General features: G+C 40.7%; 1 protein-coding gene and 1 pseudogene across 4 annotated transcripts in view; one reads left to right on the top strand and one right to left on the bottom strand.

Annotated features, from left to right (window-relative positions):
• The window catches only part of Rb1cc1 (RB1 inducible coiled-coil 1), a 61274-nt gene extending 50227 nt beyond the window's left edge, over nt 1–11047 (bottom strand). For all 3 annotated transcript variants that reach the window (XM_021181217.3, XM_021181334.3, XM_085835476.1), the window contains exon 1: nt 10770–11047. The gene's annotated coding sequence lies outside the window, so the exon portion shown is untranslated. The remainder of the gene's footprint in view (nt 1–10769) is intronic.
• On the top strand, nt 10636–15505 carry LOC147005995 (uncharacterized; annotated as a pseudogene). The gene is made up of 2 exons (XR_015046658.1): nt 10636–11502; nt 12180–15505. The product of XR_015046658.1 is annotated as an uncharacterized LOC147005995 (transcript).
• The last annotated feature ends 2825 nt before the right edge of the window (nt 15506–18330 follow it).

Below are 18330 nucleotides of genomic sequence, written 5' to 3'. Positions count from 1 at the left end.
TCTAGGCCCAGGGATTTACATCTAATGGGCTTCAAATAACTAATGACTAAAGGAACTGAAGACCTCCTGACACCACAAAGTATTACAGACTGAAGATGACAGCAAGAGAAGAGTCCCAGTCTCCAAATTTGGATTCTTTCCAAATTCTAAATTCTACTTACCCCTCTTTTTTTTGAAAAGTAAAAAAAAAAAAAAAAAAAAAAAATCTCACAGTAGCAAGTAAATGTCAATAGCTGCTTGGAAGAGGGAGTAAAGAAAAAGGCTATGCCATTTAAGCTAACCGAGCATGGAAGTCAGCTACAAGGCAGACAAGTAGCCACAGAACCAAGTAGGAAGCTTTAGAAAAGTGAACTCCAAAATGCTTGGGAGAACATGCTTAAAACATGACAGAAGAAGGAAAGGTATAATGCTTTGAGTAATTCAGAAAGTGAGCAGGCCGACTTCGGAAGCTGTAGGGTTTCAGCTCTATAAGCAATAACCTGACTTTAATTGGTATCATTTATTATAATAAAAGTTGTAGTTAAGTACAGTGCTTTTCTAAGTTTGTGAGCTATTCCAGAAAAGGTGCTCATCAGGAGCTGGGGGTGAGGGTCTGCGGATCACTATGCTTGCAGTCTGTCTCCAGAGTAGAGACAGTCTTCAGAGCCTTTTCTAACTTTAGAATTGGGTATACTCACTGAACACTCAACATTGTGGTTTCTAAGGGGGCTATTAAAATTGGCTGAATTTAAAAGTCTAAAGCAAAATAATATCCCAATCACATATGCTTAGAACATCTTAATGTGCCACAGAACTCACCACCATTTGCAATGAGATCTGATGCCCTTTTTGGTGTGTCTGAAGACAGCTACAGTGTACTTATATAAAATACATAAATAAATCTTTTTTAAAAATTTATATAAAAAAAGACCTCGGGGGCAGGTGAGTTGGCTCAGTGGGTAAGAGCACTGACTGCTCTTCCGAAGGTCCTGAGTTCAAATCCCAGCAACCAGACAGTGGCTCACAACCACCCGTAACGGAATCTGATGCCCTCTTCTGGTGCATCTGAAGACAGCTACAGTGTACTTACTTATAATAATAAATGAATAAAAATCTTTTTAAAAAAATCCTTATAAAAAAGACCTCAACATACAAAATGACTAAATATCAAGAAAGGAGGTATGCAAATGTTATCCTAAGAAGGAAAAGACAAGAATCCACACAAAGAAGGTATGATTTTTAAAAATGGCAACTTTCTACCTTAGGCTTGTACACTAGAATAAAGTTCTAGTGCCGTGCATGGCTGCCTGCTGTCGTGCTCTCTGTTATGGTCTCACCCACTCAAACTGTAAGCCCACAACAAACTCTTCAATTAACCAAATCCAGAAACCTGCATATATAAAACCAACTCCAATTAGAAACTAAGTATCCTCACTGAGCACATTACCTCACACACTAACTCCTAAAACAACTGCAGCCTGGCAAGGGAGCTCAGGAAGGAAATGCAGCAGCAGCCACCTACAGTAGCTGAGCACAAGGTGAGAGAGGATGCTATCCTCTGACCTCAACACACACAATTAAGAGTTAGTGCTCTTATTAACTTGTGACTTTGGAATTGCTCATTATTCATTTCATACATCTGCCCTTAATTTATGTAAAAATCCTTAATTCCATGAGTTGCTTCTATGAACTAAACTTGTTTGTTGCCTTTAATTTTCAGAACTAGCATAAAAAAAATAGTCATTTTTTTCTTTATTCTTGGGGAAATGATCCCATGAATAGCCAAATCTCAGTAACAAGTCCTGAATCTACATGGTGTAATAATGTTCACCTGACATACAGCCTCCTATGTGTTTTAATCTACTACAGTGTAAATGTTTGTAAACAGTTCCTAGAATGAACTGCTGAGGGAATTATAACTGGAAGACTATATACAGTAATAGCACACTTGCTTGCCTACTACTTCTTATCTCTAGTTCTAAACTTTCAGGACTCTTGCCTGAGGTCAAAGTTCAAGTATGTACCACCATACCTACTCATTTTTTATAAAAACTTATTTTTATTTTGTGCATAGGTGTTTTGCCTGCATTATTACAAACATGCCAGGTGCCTTCAGAGGGCAGAAGCTGTGTCAGATCCCCTTGGAGTCACAGGTGGCGCTGAGCCTTCATGTGGGTGCTAAGAATCACCTGAGTATCCTCTAGAAATGTAACAAGTGCTCTTAACTGATGAGCCGTCTCTTCCGCACCCCAACTCCTATTTATTGACCACCTGCCTAAGTCCTGTCATTAGTTTCCAGTCAATAACACAAAATTATATTTCACTAAGAAAACACTAGAGAGAAATACCAAAACATGTCAGTCATGCTTATCCTAGTGAATTTTAGAATTTCAATTGGAGGAGAGAAGGTTTTTTGTTTTCAAATGATAGTACTAGGATGATGTAGCACCTGTGTGACCCCAGCATACAGGAAATCAAATATCCTGGAGTATGTGGATGGCCTGAACTATGCAGTCAAATCTTATCTCAAAACAAAAAATAGGAAAAAAAAAAAAAAAGCCGAGCGTGGTGGCGCACACCTTTGATCCCAGCACTTGGGAGGCAGAGGCAGCTGAATTTCTGAGTTCGAGACCAGCCTGGTCTACAAAGTTTGAGTTCCAGGACAGCCAGGGCTACACAGAGAAACCCTGTCTCGAAAAACCAAAATCAAAAAAAATCAGGATGTGCAAACTAAACTTAAAAATGAGAACTAAGATGGGTACAAGACACTGTTTTTTAGCATTCAGATTGCCACTAACTATTAAGTGTTGAAAAGGTAAAAAACAATGCACATTGGCTTTTTTCCTCATTCTTGTTCCTTCCCCTTTCTTATCTTTTTTCTCTTGAGACAAAAAAAAAAAAAAAAAAAAAAGTCAGTCTCATGTACTCCAGGAAGCCTGACTTTGAACCCCTAATCCCCGTTCTTTGTGGTCTGTACCACCCACCATACCTACTATACTGGCAGGAATATAAGTTTGTTTAACTCTTAAAGAGACTTAACCTGCACTGTGTACTAAAAATGCACAAAGAACTGCTTGTCTGTTTTTAGAGTCTCAGGGTAAGTCTCAAGTTCATTTCTGACCCCCCCTGACTCTGTCTTCTAAGGATGCTATTAAGTGTATGCTCCTACACCTGCTGCTTGATATTTTTTTGGGGGGGGGGTCTGCTTGCTTGATGACATACATAGGGTCTCTATGTAGCCCTAGCTGTCCTGAAATTCACTACGTTGTTCTGCTTCACCTTGTCTCCCCTAAATGGGAACTCATATTTACTCCTCTAATTTTTATCTTTAGGGAGACAGAAGAATAAAAACAGATGACTCAGAAAACCAATAGTCAAGCTCTGCCCTGCTATATGACCTTGATTGGGTTCATCTACCAGTTTTCATTTGATAAGAAAAGACCTATTTCCCAAGAAATAATTTTCATATGGAGCAATGTCAGTATCAATTCAGACCTGTCTCATACTCAGAAATAGTACTGGCAAATGTTAAATCTTTCCAACTGCAAATCCTACTGTTAAAACTTAGACAAGTTTCTAATGTATTTTTTTTCCCTTGTTTTGGGGATTGAGTCCAGTGTATGCTCACTGGTAGAGACAGTTGTGCATGTCAAGAATCTTAGGACTTGAGACACAGAAGTACACTTGAGCATCACAGTGTAACTGCCTTCAAAAGGTTGCCTGTGTAAAGAGCTTGACCAGATGAGTATAGAGAAATTTCTGGGTTCACTCCCAAACATTGTATAAGCCAGGTACAGCATACCCCAGTAACCATAACACTTGGGAACTGGAGACAAGATGATTGATCATAACTTCAAGGTTATTCTCAGTGAGTTTAAGGCCAAGCTGAGCTGCATGAGACCCTGTCTAAAACAAATAAAAACAAAAAACCAAGACCACATAAACTGCTGAACTCCATACTCAGCCAAAACATCCAATTTTCAACTTGGTGCCTTTCCTTTGAATCTTTGCTTTCATTTTACTGTAGACAAAACTATCATTCTCCTGGTATCCAAACTCATTTCTGTTTAGTTCTGTCCATCATGGCAGAACCTTTAGATGCAAATTCTCTTTTACCTTTCTATTCCACTCCTTCAACATTCCTACCAGGTGGCCTCAAATTCTGCTTCTCATTGTCTTTCCCTGCCTTCTCTGAAGCTACCATTCATGTACTATAATGTTAGCTAAACCCTGCTCTCTTCAAGGCAGGCTTTTCTTCCTTTTCACGGAATCACTCTGCAAAGTAAGTAAAAAGGCAATTCTAGAGAAGGCAACCTACATGATCCCACTTACTTCCTTTAGTTGACAACCCCAGCCGGGCGTGGTAGTGCACGCCTTTGATCCCAGCACTTAGGAGGCAGAGGCAGGTGGATTTCTGAGTTCGAGGCCAGCCTGGTCTACAGAGTGAGTTTCAGGATAGCCAGGGCTACACAGAGAAACCCTGTCTCGAAAAACAAAACAAAACAAAACAAAACCAACAACAAAAAAAGTTGGCAACCCCAATACATTTATGTACTTGACAACTCTGATACATAATTAACCTAGAAAGGTAGTGTCTGGAACAAGATTAATCCCTATTTAAGATTCTATCTACTTCACTGGGACTCAATAACTTTAGCATCTCAGTTTATGATCTTCAAACTGACAATGATACATTTATGGAGTTGGTAAGGAGGAGAACAATAATGTACATTAGAATCTTTTACAGTGTCCTGGAGTGTATTTAAAAAAAATCACTAAAAGTGGTGGGTATTAAGCTTCAGTGTTTAATAGCTTCATAATTCACCCCAGTTCCTTTTTCCATAAGTATCATCAAAGGATCCCACACATGAAGAAAACTATACGAACCCTTTGCATTTCTAGGCCAGGTAAAAATCCCTCCTCCAATCTCTGCTTATCTAAATTTTTTAAGTCCAAGTATGGTCCTAACATTATTTCTGAGCTGGGTGTGTAGCCCAGCAATTTAGGTGGTCCTTCCCATTTAGTTGGCTATAAACGATGGAGGGAAGAGCTGGATAGATGGCTTAGCTGCTAAGAACACTTGTTCTTTCAATGTTCCCAGCATCCATATGGCAATTCCTAACTCTCCACAACTCCAATTCCAGGGTATCCAATGCCATATAAAACAATCTAAAACAAAAATCTTTAATTAAAAATGATCCCATTACATTTATACAGAATATATGGGTGATGTTTGACTTCCATGTTTATACAAAATAATCAGAAATCATCTCAGAAAAAAATTCATCTTGCTTTGTCAGGTGTGGCAGTACACACCTGCACACCTTTAATCCCAGCCCCAAGGATGTACAGGTAGTAAAATCCCAGAGATGGAGGCCAGACTGGTCTACGTAACAAGTTCCAAACCAGCCAAAGCTTCATAGTGAGAATTTGTTTCAAAATTAATTTAACTGTCCAGCCAACTTTTCAACTGAGGTAATTTAAAAATTCCTCTTGAACAAATACCACTGTGATAATAAGGCCCACCCCTCTAGCCTTACCACCAACTTTCTAAATTAGGAAAACCTCAGAATTGGCTTTCTTACATTTCAAGGTTTTCAAGATTTTCAAAGTAAACACTCAGACTCCGAATACATGGGGTTGGGGTAGGAATGGGGGAGATCTAAATAATCCAGGCGTGGTACTGGTTGCTAGGAATAGAAATACTTTCAAGTTGTTTTCAAGTTTAATAGAGCACAAGATCTGGATGTTACTAAAGAAAGCAAACTAAAGGCCTCATGGTGAAAAGCAATTTGAAGTAATTTTATCTCGTTTCTAATTCTGCAAACTGCAGTTCTTAGCAATTCTACCACTCTTGAGTGATGATGACTGGTTTCTGCATCAATGAAAATAACATTCACCACAAAGGCCATATGGGTAGCCCAGACCAAGAACTGGGTGTCAGGGCTGGTGAGGTGGCTCAGAGGGTAAGAACACTGACTGTTATTCCGAAGGTCCTGAGTTCAAATCCCAGCAACAACACGGGGTCTTACAACAATCTATAATGAGATCTGATGCCCTCTTCCTGTGCATCTGAAGACAGCTACAGTGTACTTATTTATAATAATAAATAAATCTTTGGGCCAGAGCAAGCAGGGACTGAGCAAGCCAAAGTGCTAAATTCAATTCCCAACAACCACATGAAGGCTCACTACCATCTATCTATACAGCTAAAGTGTACTCATATACATAAAATAAATAAATCTAAACAAAAAACAAAAACAAAAAACGAACTGGGTGTTAGTCTCTGCAAGTCAGATGTACCCCCTTTTAGGTGGCCCAGACCAACAACTGGGTGTCACCCTCTGCAAATCAGATGTACCCCATATACAGCTACCAGGAGAAAACAGTAGGACTGCCATCTTCTTCACGAAGAAAACCTGTTTCATAAATGTTCATATCTTAAGTATTTGCCTTCTCTGACACTAGGTAAGCATGCTCAGGTAAGCATTACATGGAGATAACTAATATACCATGCTTGTAACCAAAACAGAACAGAAATACTTTTAAAGTAGTAGAGTAGGCACATGCATATACACAATAATCTGGTTTTATAATACTGAGGTCAGCCAGGTCTACATAGTTAAGAGTGTCTGTCTGATGGCTGTCGCCTGAGAGGCCCTGTCAGAGCCTCCTTACAAATACAGAGGCAGATGCTCACAGTCAACCATTAGACTGGGCTTGGGGTCCCTAATAGAAGAGTCAGAAAAAGGCCTGAAGGAGTTGAAGGGGTCTGCAACCCTACAGGAAGCACAACATTATCAACCAGCCAGACCCCCCAGAGCTCCCAGAGAATAAGCCATCAACAAAGGAGTACACATGGCTCCACCTGCATATGTAGCAGAGGGTGGCTTGTTATGCATCAGTGGGAGGAGAGGTCCCTTGGTCCTATGAAGGCTTGATAGATGCCACAGAGGGCAGGGAGGTGGGAGTGGGGGGATGAACACCCTCATAGAAGCAGGGGCAGGGAGGATGGGATAGGGTGTTTCCAGGAAGGGGAGGAACTTCGAAAGGTGATAACATTTGAAATGTAAATAAGGAAAATACCACCCCCCCCCCAAAAAAAAGTGTTGGTCTGTGACTGTCTCTCTCTTTCATTCTACAGACAGTGTTGGATCACTCTAGAGCTGGACTTACAGCAGGTGGTGAGCAATCTAATGTGGGTGCTGGAACCGAACTGGGGGCCTCTGGAGGAGTGAGTGCTCTTAACTGCTGATACATTTCCAGCCCCCAAATTTTTAAAAATTACATTTATTTTATGAGTCAATTTGCCACAGTACATGTGAAGATTAAAGAACAAGTAATGATATTCAGTTTTGTTTCCACCATAATGCCATACATACTATCATGTATCTTACCTAAACTGCATAACATGGAAATAATTTGGCACTACGGCACTAACATATTACTCATTCTGGCATCTTATCTAATTCATCAAAACTATATAAAATCCATGACTTCAGAGAACATTTTCTAATTGTATATTTTACTTTACAGTGTATATTTATTAACTATGAAACAAAACCCAAATTGCCTATAATACTGATTTAGCTTTTACTCTATCAGACCAAGACTATAAACACAGGGCAGTATCAAATGTCATTTGCTGTCACCAAAGGCTATGGGAAGAACAGAATAGTAGTGAATTATAATCTGGATACATATTCTTTGGGCAGCTACTGACCAATTTTTATATGGATAGTGAAGGAAAAACTAATGTCTCAAACAATGAAAACAGATCACTACTACGTTTTTGTTTTCATAATTACAAGTCAATAATATTAGAATTAAATCCAGCAAAATCAGTAATCTTGAGGGCGCTCATTAAACATCTGAGAAAGCTGAAACTACTAATAAAAGTCTGCTTATGACCACTCAAGTTCTGCACACACTTGCAGGCTCACTGAACTTAACAGAAGGGTGAAAGGAAAAGGAAAAAGCTTTTATTTTAGGACCTTAGACAATGATCAGTTTTATGATAAGCAAACTATGTTTCCTAGGTCCATAATGCAAAAAGAATACTAGAGAAATGTGCTAAGTACTATGGTTTTATCTAAAGAGTACATTGCATAACCTAACATCCCACAGCCTGCTTCCCTAACCTCTTTTCTAAACCAGCAATTGATATTGGTCATTTTTCCTTCTTTAAAATGCCCAAGGGTTATCTAAACACACGTATGAGATTTATGTTACTCTACTTCAGTGTTATTTACAGGTGTACTTTGTAGGATCAATCAACATGTGAGGAACACATTCGAGTTCAACTGTTTCCCAGACCTGCTGTATCGACTGACACTCAACTCTGTGCCTTTACACATGCAGAGTCCATGTGAGCCACATTAAAAAACAAACAAACAAACAAACAAAAGCTACAGCTCCGCGTGGTGGCGCACACCTTTAATCCCAGCACTCGAGGCAGAGGAAGGCGGATTTCTGAGTTCAAGGCCACCCTGGTCTACAAAGTGAGTTCCAGGACAGCCAGGGCTATACAGAGAAACCCTGTCTGGGGGGGAAAAAAAAACTACTATGTATAAAACTTGAATGTCAGCCGGGCGTGGTGGCATGCCTTTAATCCCAGCACTTGGGAGGCAGAGGCAGATGGATTTCTGAGTTAGAGGACAGCCTGGTCTACAGAGTGAGTTCCAGGACAGCCAGGGCTACACAGAGAAACCCTGACTCGAGAAAAAAACAAAAACAAAACAAAACAAAAAAACCTTGAATGTCTACAGAATGCCTCTTCCTACTACTACCACCTCTCAATCTTGGCATTCTATCTTTAGTAACCTTTTTCATGGAATATGCCTTTAATCAGAGCCTTCCATATTTTTTATTTCTTCTCCCTCTCATACCTCCAAAAGGGTCCTTTTGTCAAGCAGACATAGCTTCTTAAATTCTCAAGACAGTAAGACAGCTTATCCAAAATTTCAAACCCACCCTCCAATACAGACACACACACTTCTTAATCTTGGCTTGCTTATATGTTCACTTATGTTCTCACTTTTCTTCTGAATGATAAGAGACTGGAGTTTGCCTGCTGCTGAATAATTAATTACCAAAGCATCACTAATGAATACTTACCAAAGCTTACTCTGAGATGTGTCAGGTCTTAGCAAAAGGGGGCCAAGAGCTGAAGTTCAACCTCAACTACAATGTACACCTCTAAACAAAGCTCTCTTAATCAACCAGTCGTTGAAACATTTTTTCCCCTCAGGTCTAACAGTGGCTCAGGGATATTACACCTTACAGAACATGCTGGAAATTGAGTTTTAGCCCTAGCAGTACACACTAACAAGGCAAGAAACAAAACAAACAAATACAATTGGGGGAGACATCAGTTCTTTTATCTTTTGTCCTCTTGCTTTTATGGATTTATGTGTAAAGTCAATCTGCTGTGCATTCAAACCCTGATGTTTGCCATAAAGAGTGCCGCCTGTTCCATCTCCCCCCCACCCCAAGAAAACCCTCTTCTCTCCAGGCAGAGGGCTGCTTCATTGTCTTCCCTAATTCAAGATAAAACAAAATTTTTAAATTTTGCCTAAGTCCACTAACCAATTATATTAATAGATTTATCAATGTAAATGATACATTATGGGCCTGACACACCCATGGCATAACTATGTAAATACCACTTATTTTGTTTTTCTTTTTTCAAGACATGTTCTCACTATGATTCCCAAGACCACCTTTACTTACTGTGTAACTCAAATAACTTAAAGCCATCTTTCTGTCTCAGCCTCCTGGAATGTTGAGATGAATATAGCAGCTACGTTCTAAGCCTTGGCTAACGTTTAAAACAGATATAAACGCTAAAAAACATAACGAAAACTTAATTGGAAAGCGATGATTTGCGTTGTATTTGGTACTAAGACTAAATAAAATATTTCACACATAACAACAGTCCATTTATAGATCCAGTAATCCCCCCCCCCAAAAAAAAACCATCTACTGAAATACAGTACCAACATTTGATTAGGAACACAGATTGGTTCATTTTTAGGCTGCTTCTAAACTGCTTGCTAGCTTTGCAAACCCTCAGATAAGTAAGTCTCACCAATTCTTTACAGAAAATGGTTAGCAAAATGGACAAATTTTAACACTCATAATAGACTTGTCAACATCCGCACCCAACAAAGTCTTGCAGGGACTTTATCAATAAGTGAGTCCACGAGTGTTTCGTGGCATCAGTCCTATGTACCAGTTCATGGAATTATCACATTTTAAAGACTCATGACGGAAAGGACAGGATTACGAAACCATAAACAGTCACCATAGCACATCCACCACTCTGTAGAGAAAGTACAGACAGCACGTTCGAAAGCTGTCATTTGTACCAAGTTTTGGTACCCCCCCATAAGCCCCCACCCCAAATCCATCTGTGGGGTGAGCGAGGCTGAGTCATTCCAAGGAGTAACTTTACACCGATGCTTGCACTCCGGGGTCGGGACAAAGGCATCACCTCTAGGTTCCTCCTGTCTGGGCACTCCGGCCCTGGCCCAAACCCTCTCCGGTTTCCCGAGCCCGACACTCCAGAGCACCGAGCCCTGGAGACGGAGGCCGCGATTCAGGCCTCGGGTGAGCACCGGCGTCCTGGCGCTCCCGCGATCCTGTCAGCGGCCAGCGGGCCTCACGGTCCCTGTAGGACTGGCGCGGCGACCCTCCGAGCCGGCGCCGCCAGACGCTCCGGCGAACCCGTCAGGTGCTGAGCGGCCGGGCCAAGCCCGCCGCCAGATGGGAGCAGGGGCGGCACTTACCCGGCAGCGCCTCCTCCGCCCGCGGCAGCGACACAGCCGGCGGCCCTCCGCACCATCTTCTGCCGCCGCCCTGGCCTCGGCGGCGGCTATCAACCGCCCCTGCGGCGCCGCCAACCGACACAACCGTCGGCGCCGGGCCGCCGAGTACTCCGGCGAGGCCCGGAAGGATGGGAGTCGGGCGCAGCCGCTGCTCCGGCCCCTCGGCTCCGCGCGGGGACCCGAGTCCGCCGGCCGAGGCACAGAGAGCTTGGCAGGGCTGGGTCGCGGCCGCCGTGGGGTTTGTTATTGTCGACTGGGCCTTTCCGCCGCAGAGCACGCCGGGAAACAGCCAGCCGGGGGAGGGGTGACTCAGGTGTCTGCGCAGATCCGGAAGTGGCTGGGCTGGCCGGACGGGCGCGGCTCGGTCGGCAAGCGTAGTCCCTGACTGGCAACTTGTCTGTCCTTCCCTGACCCTGGAAGGCATTTCGGTGCTTGCCTTTGACGGCCCCAAGGTGAGCGCGACCTTCTGGCCGCGGCAGACCGACCTCGCCAAACCTGGGGCAGCCCCAGTAGAGGAACCGGAGGCTGAAGAGTGAGCACCAGCACAGATCTGGGGCCCTCATCTGCTGCCCCGAAATCAGCCGACTGTCACCTGGGCCACTCGTACCGGGACTGCCAGAATGGCAGGCTACTCAGAAAGTATGCCTGGCATCTGTGATCTGTGCAAGGGTGGGGCGGCACAAAGTCAGACCAGGTAAGTAAAGAACACGTCCAGAAGAGGAACCGAAGCAAAGTGGACTGTACTGTAAGCGGCACGACCGAACAATACTGAGGTCGATAATAGGTCAACAGCATCAAGATTAGAGAAGAGAATGTCAGCTTGTGAGAACCTTGCATTTGTATTCGGGCTTAGGCAAGGACTTGAAGCTACAAAACTTGAGTTTGATTAGCAGATGTTTCAAGCATACTCATCAATTATGTGACGTAAACACGTATTAAATTACTATTCCCAGGAATATCTGATAGAGGTAAAAGTTTAGGAATGGTCTCTCTAAACCAACAGTTAGTGGTTCCCGACAAAATGAGACGTGAGGGGTATTAAACTGATTGAGATCTGCAGTTCTTTATTGTGATAGACACTGGAAAAACAGTAGTTGTGTTTTAAGAGTTGTTTAGAAAGGAGCTTGTCGTTTATTTCACTTTGTTTTTAACTTTGCACTTCTGCCATATCCCAAAAAAATCTTGTATGCACACTGTTATACATTTGAGTATTTTTTTAAACTGGAATTTTAGTACATTACACCAGCAAATAAAGCAAAAGTGAAAAAAGAACAAGCACTCAATTTTTGTGCACCAGGGAGAGTAGTGAATTGGCAAGACTAAAGAGAAGAAAAATAGTTAGTATATTAACATATGTATGCTATATTGCAGTCTAGCTAGAACTATGAAGATCAAAGCTGGCCGGGTGGTGGTGGTGGCAGCACATACCTTTAATCCCTTCTCTCAGAAGCTGAGGCCTGCTCTACAGAGTGAGCTCCAGGGAGCCAAGGCTACACAGAAAAAGTAAAATCAGGGCTGGTGAGATGGCCCAGAGGGTAAGGTGATCTACTGACTACCAAAACTGACAACCCGAGTTTCATCCTAGGACTGACGTCGTGGGAGGAGAAAACCACTCCTTGAAGTCCACACACACTAAAAGAGCACTAAAGAGCTGTGTTTCCTCACAGTTAATAAGTGCCATTGAATAGCAGAGATGTACTCCAGTTTCAAGTGTTAAAGTACCACTTGTCATGTTGTATACGTGTCCCTAACTTCTCTGGGAAACTGTTAATACAAATGTCTATTACTTTATACTCTGAAGTGAATGTTTAGAGTTTATATGCATCTCAAATTACTTAGTAAGACTAAAGTGAAAATATGTTACATGAATTCTGCTAAACAACATAGATAAAAGTTAATAATCATGCATATCCATAAGTTTTCTGTCACAAGCTATTTTCCCTCATTCTCTTGAGCATTCTATTCTCCATAATAAACAAGAACAAACTCCTACAACACCATGTGAAGCTTCTGGGCTTTTCTCAATGAAACTTCAAACAGATTTACAAGAACCATAGAATGATCTTTTATGGGGAGTGCAGAAACATCATTTCAACTTACTAATGCATGGGCCATTCTGCCTTCCCCCTTCCTGTGTTATCTCTATCCTATTGCTTGTAAACTCCCATCCATTTACTGTATTCTTTTTCCCAGTTCTCAATTAGAATATACTGTGGGTGATGTGAAGATTGGTTTCTGTATAAGACTACTTATATTCTTGGCTTCCACTAAATTTTTAATTTAGTATCTGTCAATGCTTCAGTGAATTTTCAAGGAATAACTAAAAGTGCTTTTTAACAAGAACAGAACTGACTCCATTCCTCCACATGTATGTGTGTGCAATCAATTGAATCAAATGTAATTTTTAAAGTGAATTTTTTTTAATTTTATAACTGTGGAGGGATTATGCAGTCTGAGTACTGCAAATCATTTGAATTTTTAAGTCTGTTTTTCTCAGCTTAAACTTCAGTGTCTCCTAGTCTTTACCAGACATGTCTGTAACTGGATCTTTTAAGTGTTTAACATGCTGATTGTAAGCTCCTCTTTAAATATTAACCCCACCCAACTAACATTTGTTCCTCTTCTTCTGTCTGGCCTTGTATTAGCACTCATTATTTTTCTATCAAGAACCACCCACTTATGTCTCTTCCCTTCCTAAGGATTGTCAGTGGTTTTGTTTTGTAAATGGATAAAACTTGAACATAGCACAACATATCTTGTCTAGATTGGGATTAGGTACCAACTCATCTCACACTATACTTGATTAAATTCTCCTCTTCTTATGAATCTTTAAATTGGATGGATTTTTAAAATTCATAGGATTCTGGAGAGAATGACACAAATTATGAGGCATATTATAGAATGCAATAAATTCTGTAAATATTAAATGTTAATATTTAGTATAAATTTTAATATTTAAAGCCAAGTAAGTTTCTATGAAAAATTCTTGCCCTCAGATGTCTTAAAGGCCACTCAAACAAAAGTGCAAGGATAGTTGCTTCTGAGGCAGTAATACTTTCTATTCTTTATTCTCCCAATCCTAGTATTGACCCACCATTGATTTTTTTATCATTATCTAATAGCTTGAAAAAACATTTGATTCTGTGACAGGAGCCAGATCTTGAGATCCATACTATATTTTGATTTCATACTCTGGCAGTGCTTGTTATTGTTTATTTTTAAAATGTACTTTTTTATTGAAAATATGAAATTTGTGTCTCTTGGATTTTATATTACAGTTCTACTTAGCTGTCTTAACTAATCTAGATTTTATCATTTACCCTCAGTTTTACAGATGAGGGATTGATTTATGAAGACCAATCAATACACTTCTAATTAGTGTTCCTTAGCGGAGTGTAAAAGTAAAACCAGGTGGTGAGTTCTAAGGCCATAACCATACTACACAATCCTGCCCCTTACTTTGGTATCAATTCAAACTAAGGTCTTAAAAGGGTATGAACTTGAAAGTTTAGAAGTAAACTAAGTTTCTCAGTGATAGAACTGTTTTGTGGGCATAGAGCAGCGAATAGCTCAGTTAATTCACAGGTCATTCTGTGGATGTTATGATTTTTTAAAATGTATTTTAGTATTCTATTTGGGTATTCTCTCTGCATGTATGACAACAGTGCACCATGTGCATGCTTCATGCTTAGAGAACAAAAGATGGCACTGGATCCTCTGGCACTGGAATTACAGAAAGCTATGGGTGCTGGGACCTGAACATGCTCTTTGGAAGAGCAGCCAGTGCTCTAGGTGGCTGAGTCTAGAGCCCACTCTAGCCCCACATTTTCGGATTTTTGACATCTCTGGCTTCCATCACCTGATACCAGTGATACTCCTAGCCACAACTGTTTGTCTTCAGACCCCAGGACAAGGGGCTGAAGTGCATATTTTACATACCAAAGCAGACCTGGCCTCCAGCTTCTCCCAGCATCCCTCAGTCCCTACCTGGCATACCCTGCCCCCAACTTTGAACTTTCTAGCTTAGGAGCTTGGACTGTTCTTCCCCTAGAGACTCTTCCCTATATAATCCATACATTTTGCACCACCCTCGCTGGATGTGCTCTTTCTCTCCCCCCTCCCCTCTTTCTCCCAGCAAACTACATGTTGGCTCACAACCATCCAAAATGAGTTCTGACACCCTCTTCTGGTACATCTAAAGACAGCTACAGTGTACTTACATATAATAATAAATCTTTTTTTTTTTTAAAGGGTATAGAGGATTGATTAGAGACTTGCTGATTGTGGAGAGCTGGGATAGTGCAACTTCAGAGCTAAATTATTTTGGGCTAACAATCTTACTAGTTATTCATTGCCTACCTCAGTATGACTTTCCAGTCTTGTGACATATGTGACACATTTTCTAATGTATTATCCCAACAGATGGCTCACTTCCTTCAACCTAAAATCAAAGAATGACATCAGATAACAAACATCTCAGACCTATAGTAAAGGCTTCTCCTACTGTACTATAATACCAATGTTTTCATCAATTTGAAAAATACCTTGGTGGCGCACGCCTTTAATCCCAGCACTCAGAAGGCAGAGGCAGGCGGATTTCTGAGTTTGAGGCCAGCCTGGTCTACAAAGTGAGTTCCAGGACAGCTAGGGCTATACAGAGAAACCCTGTCTCGAAAAAACAAACAAACAAACAAAAAAAAAGAAGGAAAAAATACCTTGATCAGTGGTTTTCCCAGCTGTCCTGGAACTCTATATATAGGCCAGACAGAGTAGCTTCAAGCTTAGAAATCCTGCTTCTCCCTTAAGAATATTGGGATTAAAGGCATTTGCTACCACATCTGGCTTGATTTTCCTAAACAACAAAAACTTCACAAAACTATTACTATGTTAGAACATGTTATTCCACGTAAACTGAATGTCCAGTAGTATGATCATATTTTGCTTTTTTGTTTTTGTTTTTGTTTTTGTTTTGTTTTGTTTTTCAAGACAGTGTTTCTCTGAAGCCCTGGCTGTCCTGGAACTCACTTTGTAGACCAGGCTGGTTCGAATTCAGAAATCCGCTTGACTCTGCCTCCCAAGTGCTGGGATTAAGGGCGTGCACCACCACACCTGGCTTTCATTCATATTTTGCTATGAACAATTGTTTTTTAAAGGTATGATATAGTACATGATTGTATTCTTTGCAGATGTTTTCTCAGAATTGGTAATGATCCTAGGATATAGCTTAGTGGTAGTGTGTAAGGCACTGGATTTGATCCCCAATATTATAAAATATTAGTAGATGTTAAAAATTAATAAGTGATATGGTTAGCTATAACTTTTAGGAAGATATAAAAACTTAAATAGCGGCTGGAGAGAAGACTTAGCAATTAAAGGTGCTTACGGCTTTGGCAGAGGATCCATACAGATGCTTATAACAATCTGTAACTCGAGTTTTGGGGGATTCAGTGCCTTCTTATAGCTTCTGCAAGCATGAGTCACATTCATGGTGCAAATGTAAAATAAAAACGGATCTTGCCGGGTGGTGGTGGCGCATGCCTTTAATCCTAGCACTTGGCTGGCAGGCAGATTTCTGAGTTCGAGGCCAGCTTGGTCCACAAAGTGAGTTCCAGGACAGCCAGGGCTATACAGAGAAACCCTGTCTCAAAAACAAAAAACAAAAAACAAACAAAAAAAAAAAAACAAAGAAACAAAAACAAAAACAAAACAGATCTTAAAAAAATCTAAAAGATATTGCCAGCTATGGTGGCTCACAACCTCCCATAATGAAATCTGATGCCCTCTAGTGTGTCTGAAGACAGCAAGTGTACTCATTTATAATAATAAATAAATAAATAAATCTTTGGGCCAGAGGGAGCAGGGCTGACCTGAGCAATCATGGTTGACCAGAGCGAGCAGAGGTCCTAAATTCAATTCCCAACAACCAAATGAAGGTTCACAACCATCTGTACAACTACAGTGCACTCATATACATAAAATAAATCTTTTTTAAAAAAAAAAAAGTGTGTAGTAGCACTTGCTTTTAATCCTAACACTCTTGAACTTGAGGCCACCTTAGCCTATAGGGCTATATAGTAACTCTCAACAAAAAATATTGAATAAAGGGCTGGTGAGATGGCTCAGTGGGTAAGAGCACCCGACTGCTCTTCCGAAGGTCCAGAGTTCTAATCCCAGCAACCACATGGTGGCTCACAACCATCCGTAATGAGATCTGGCGCCCTCTTCTGGAGTGTCTGAAGACAGCTACAGTGTACTTACATGTAATAAATAAATAAATCTTAAAAAAAAACAAAAACAAAAAAAAATATTGAATAGTTTAATGATTTGGTTTTATAGATTTTCTTTAAATTTTGATTCTTAAAAGTTTAATCCTTTCTATGACTTTTATTTTATGGTTGTTACTAGAACAAATTGTTTAAAAAGCATCCATTCTGAATGTTACACACTAATTACACTACTAATAAGACAGGAATTCTAGGGAGACCTGTATACATGTGTGTATTTTGCATAATGGTAGGAATGAAATCCAGGGCCTTTAGTCTCTGCTTAAAGCATCTTCCTACTGAGTTCCACTCTCAGCCCTCTCAGAGAAAGTGTTAATGCAAGTAGTTCTGGGAACCTCCCAACCTTTAGCCATGGATGGCTCACACCCTCTTAAACTGCATACCTCAAGTAAATTCAGACCTACTCCCAAATCCTTCTGAACTTTTATAGATTTTGTCTGAGAATTTGAATTTATCATTCTTCAGTCTGCCTTAAACTTATTTTAAAATTATGTACGTTGCTTACACATACATAACTGATAAGTTAGGTGAGATATAGGATCTGGGAAAGGTGGGGTCCATTTACATGTGGACTATATCAAAATATTTTTGTTGTTTGGTTGTTTTCTTGTATTAGGACACATTTTTAGTGCCAGGGGTGGTGGTAAATACCCCTGATCTCAGAATTTGGGAGGCAGAAGAGGCTGGTGAATCTCTGGGTTACAGGCCAGTAGTATTAGTCAGGGTTCTTCAGACACAGAATGTAATTATTAGGATGACTTACAGGATGCAGGCCAACAAAACCAACAATGGTGAGCTTGAATGGAAAGTCCTCTCAACTGGTCTTCATTATATGCTGGAATTCTGAAGAAGCAGGAACCAGTGCCAGAGAAGAAGTGGATGTCCGAGCAAGACAAGGGCAACAGTGAAAGAACAAACCTTTCCTCTTTCATTGTTTTTATATAGGCTCCAGCAGAAGGTATGGCTGAGATTAAAGGTGTGTCTTCCCACCTAGCGTCTGCATTAAAGGCCCGAGTCTTCCCAATTCAAGATCCAGACCATAAGCCTGTTTTACGGATCAAAGGTGTGTTATTTTCCTGCCTCAAAATCTGGAACACAAGAGTGCCCTCCACTTCTGGACCTTAGATCATCCCAGATATAGTCAAGTTGACAACCAACAGTAGTGATCTAATCTACCCCTTGTCTTGTTTTTGTTTTTTGTTTTTGTTTTCGAGACAGGGTTTCTCTGTATAGCCCTG

Source organism: Mus caroli, unplaced genomic scaffold, assembly GCF_978045245.1.
Source record: "Mus caroli unplaced genomic scaffold, Mus_caroli_1 scaffold_1, whole genome shotgun sequence".
Taxonomy (NCBI): domain Eukaryota; kingdom Metazoa; phylum Chordata; class Mammalia; order Rodentia; family Muridae; genus Mus; species Mus caroli.
This window is presented reverse-complemented; position numbering and strand designations above follow the sequence as displayed.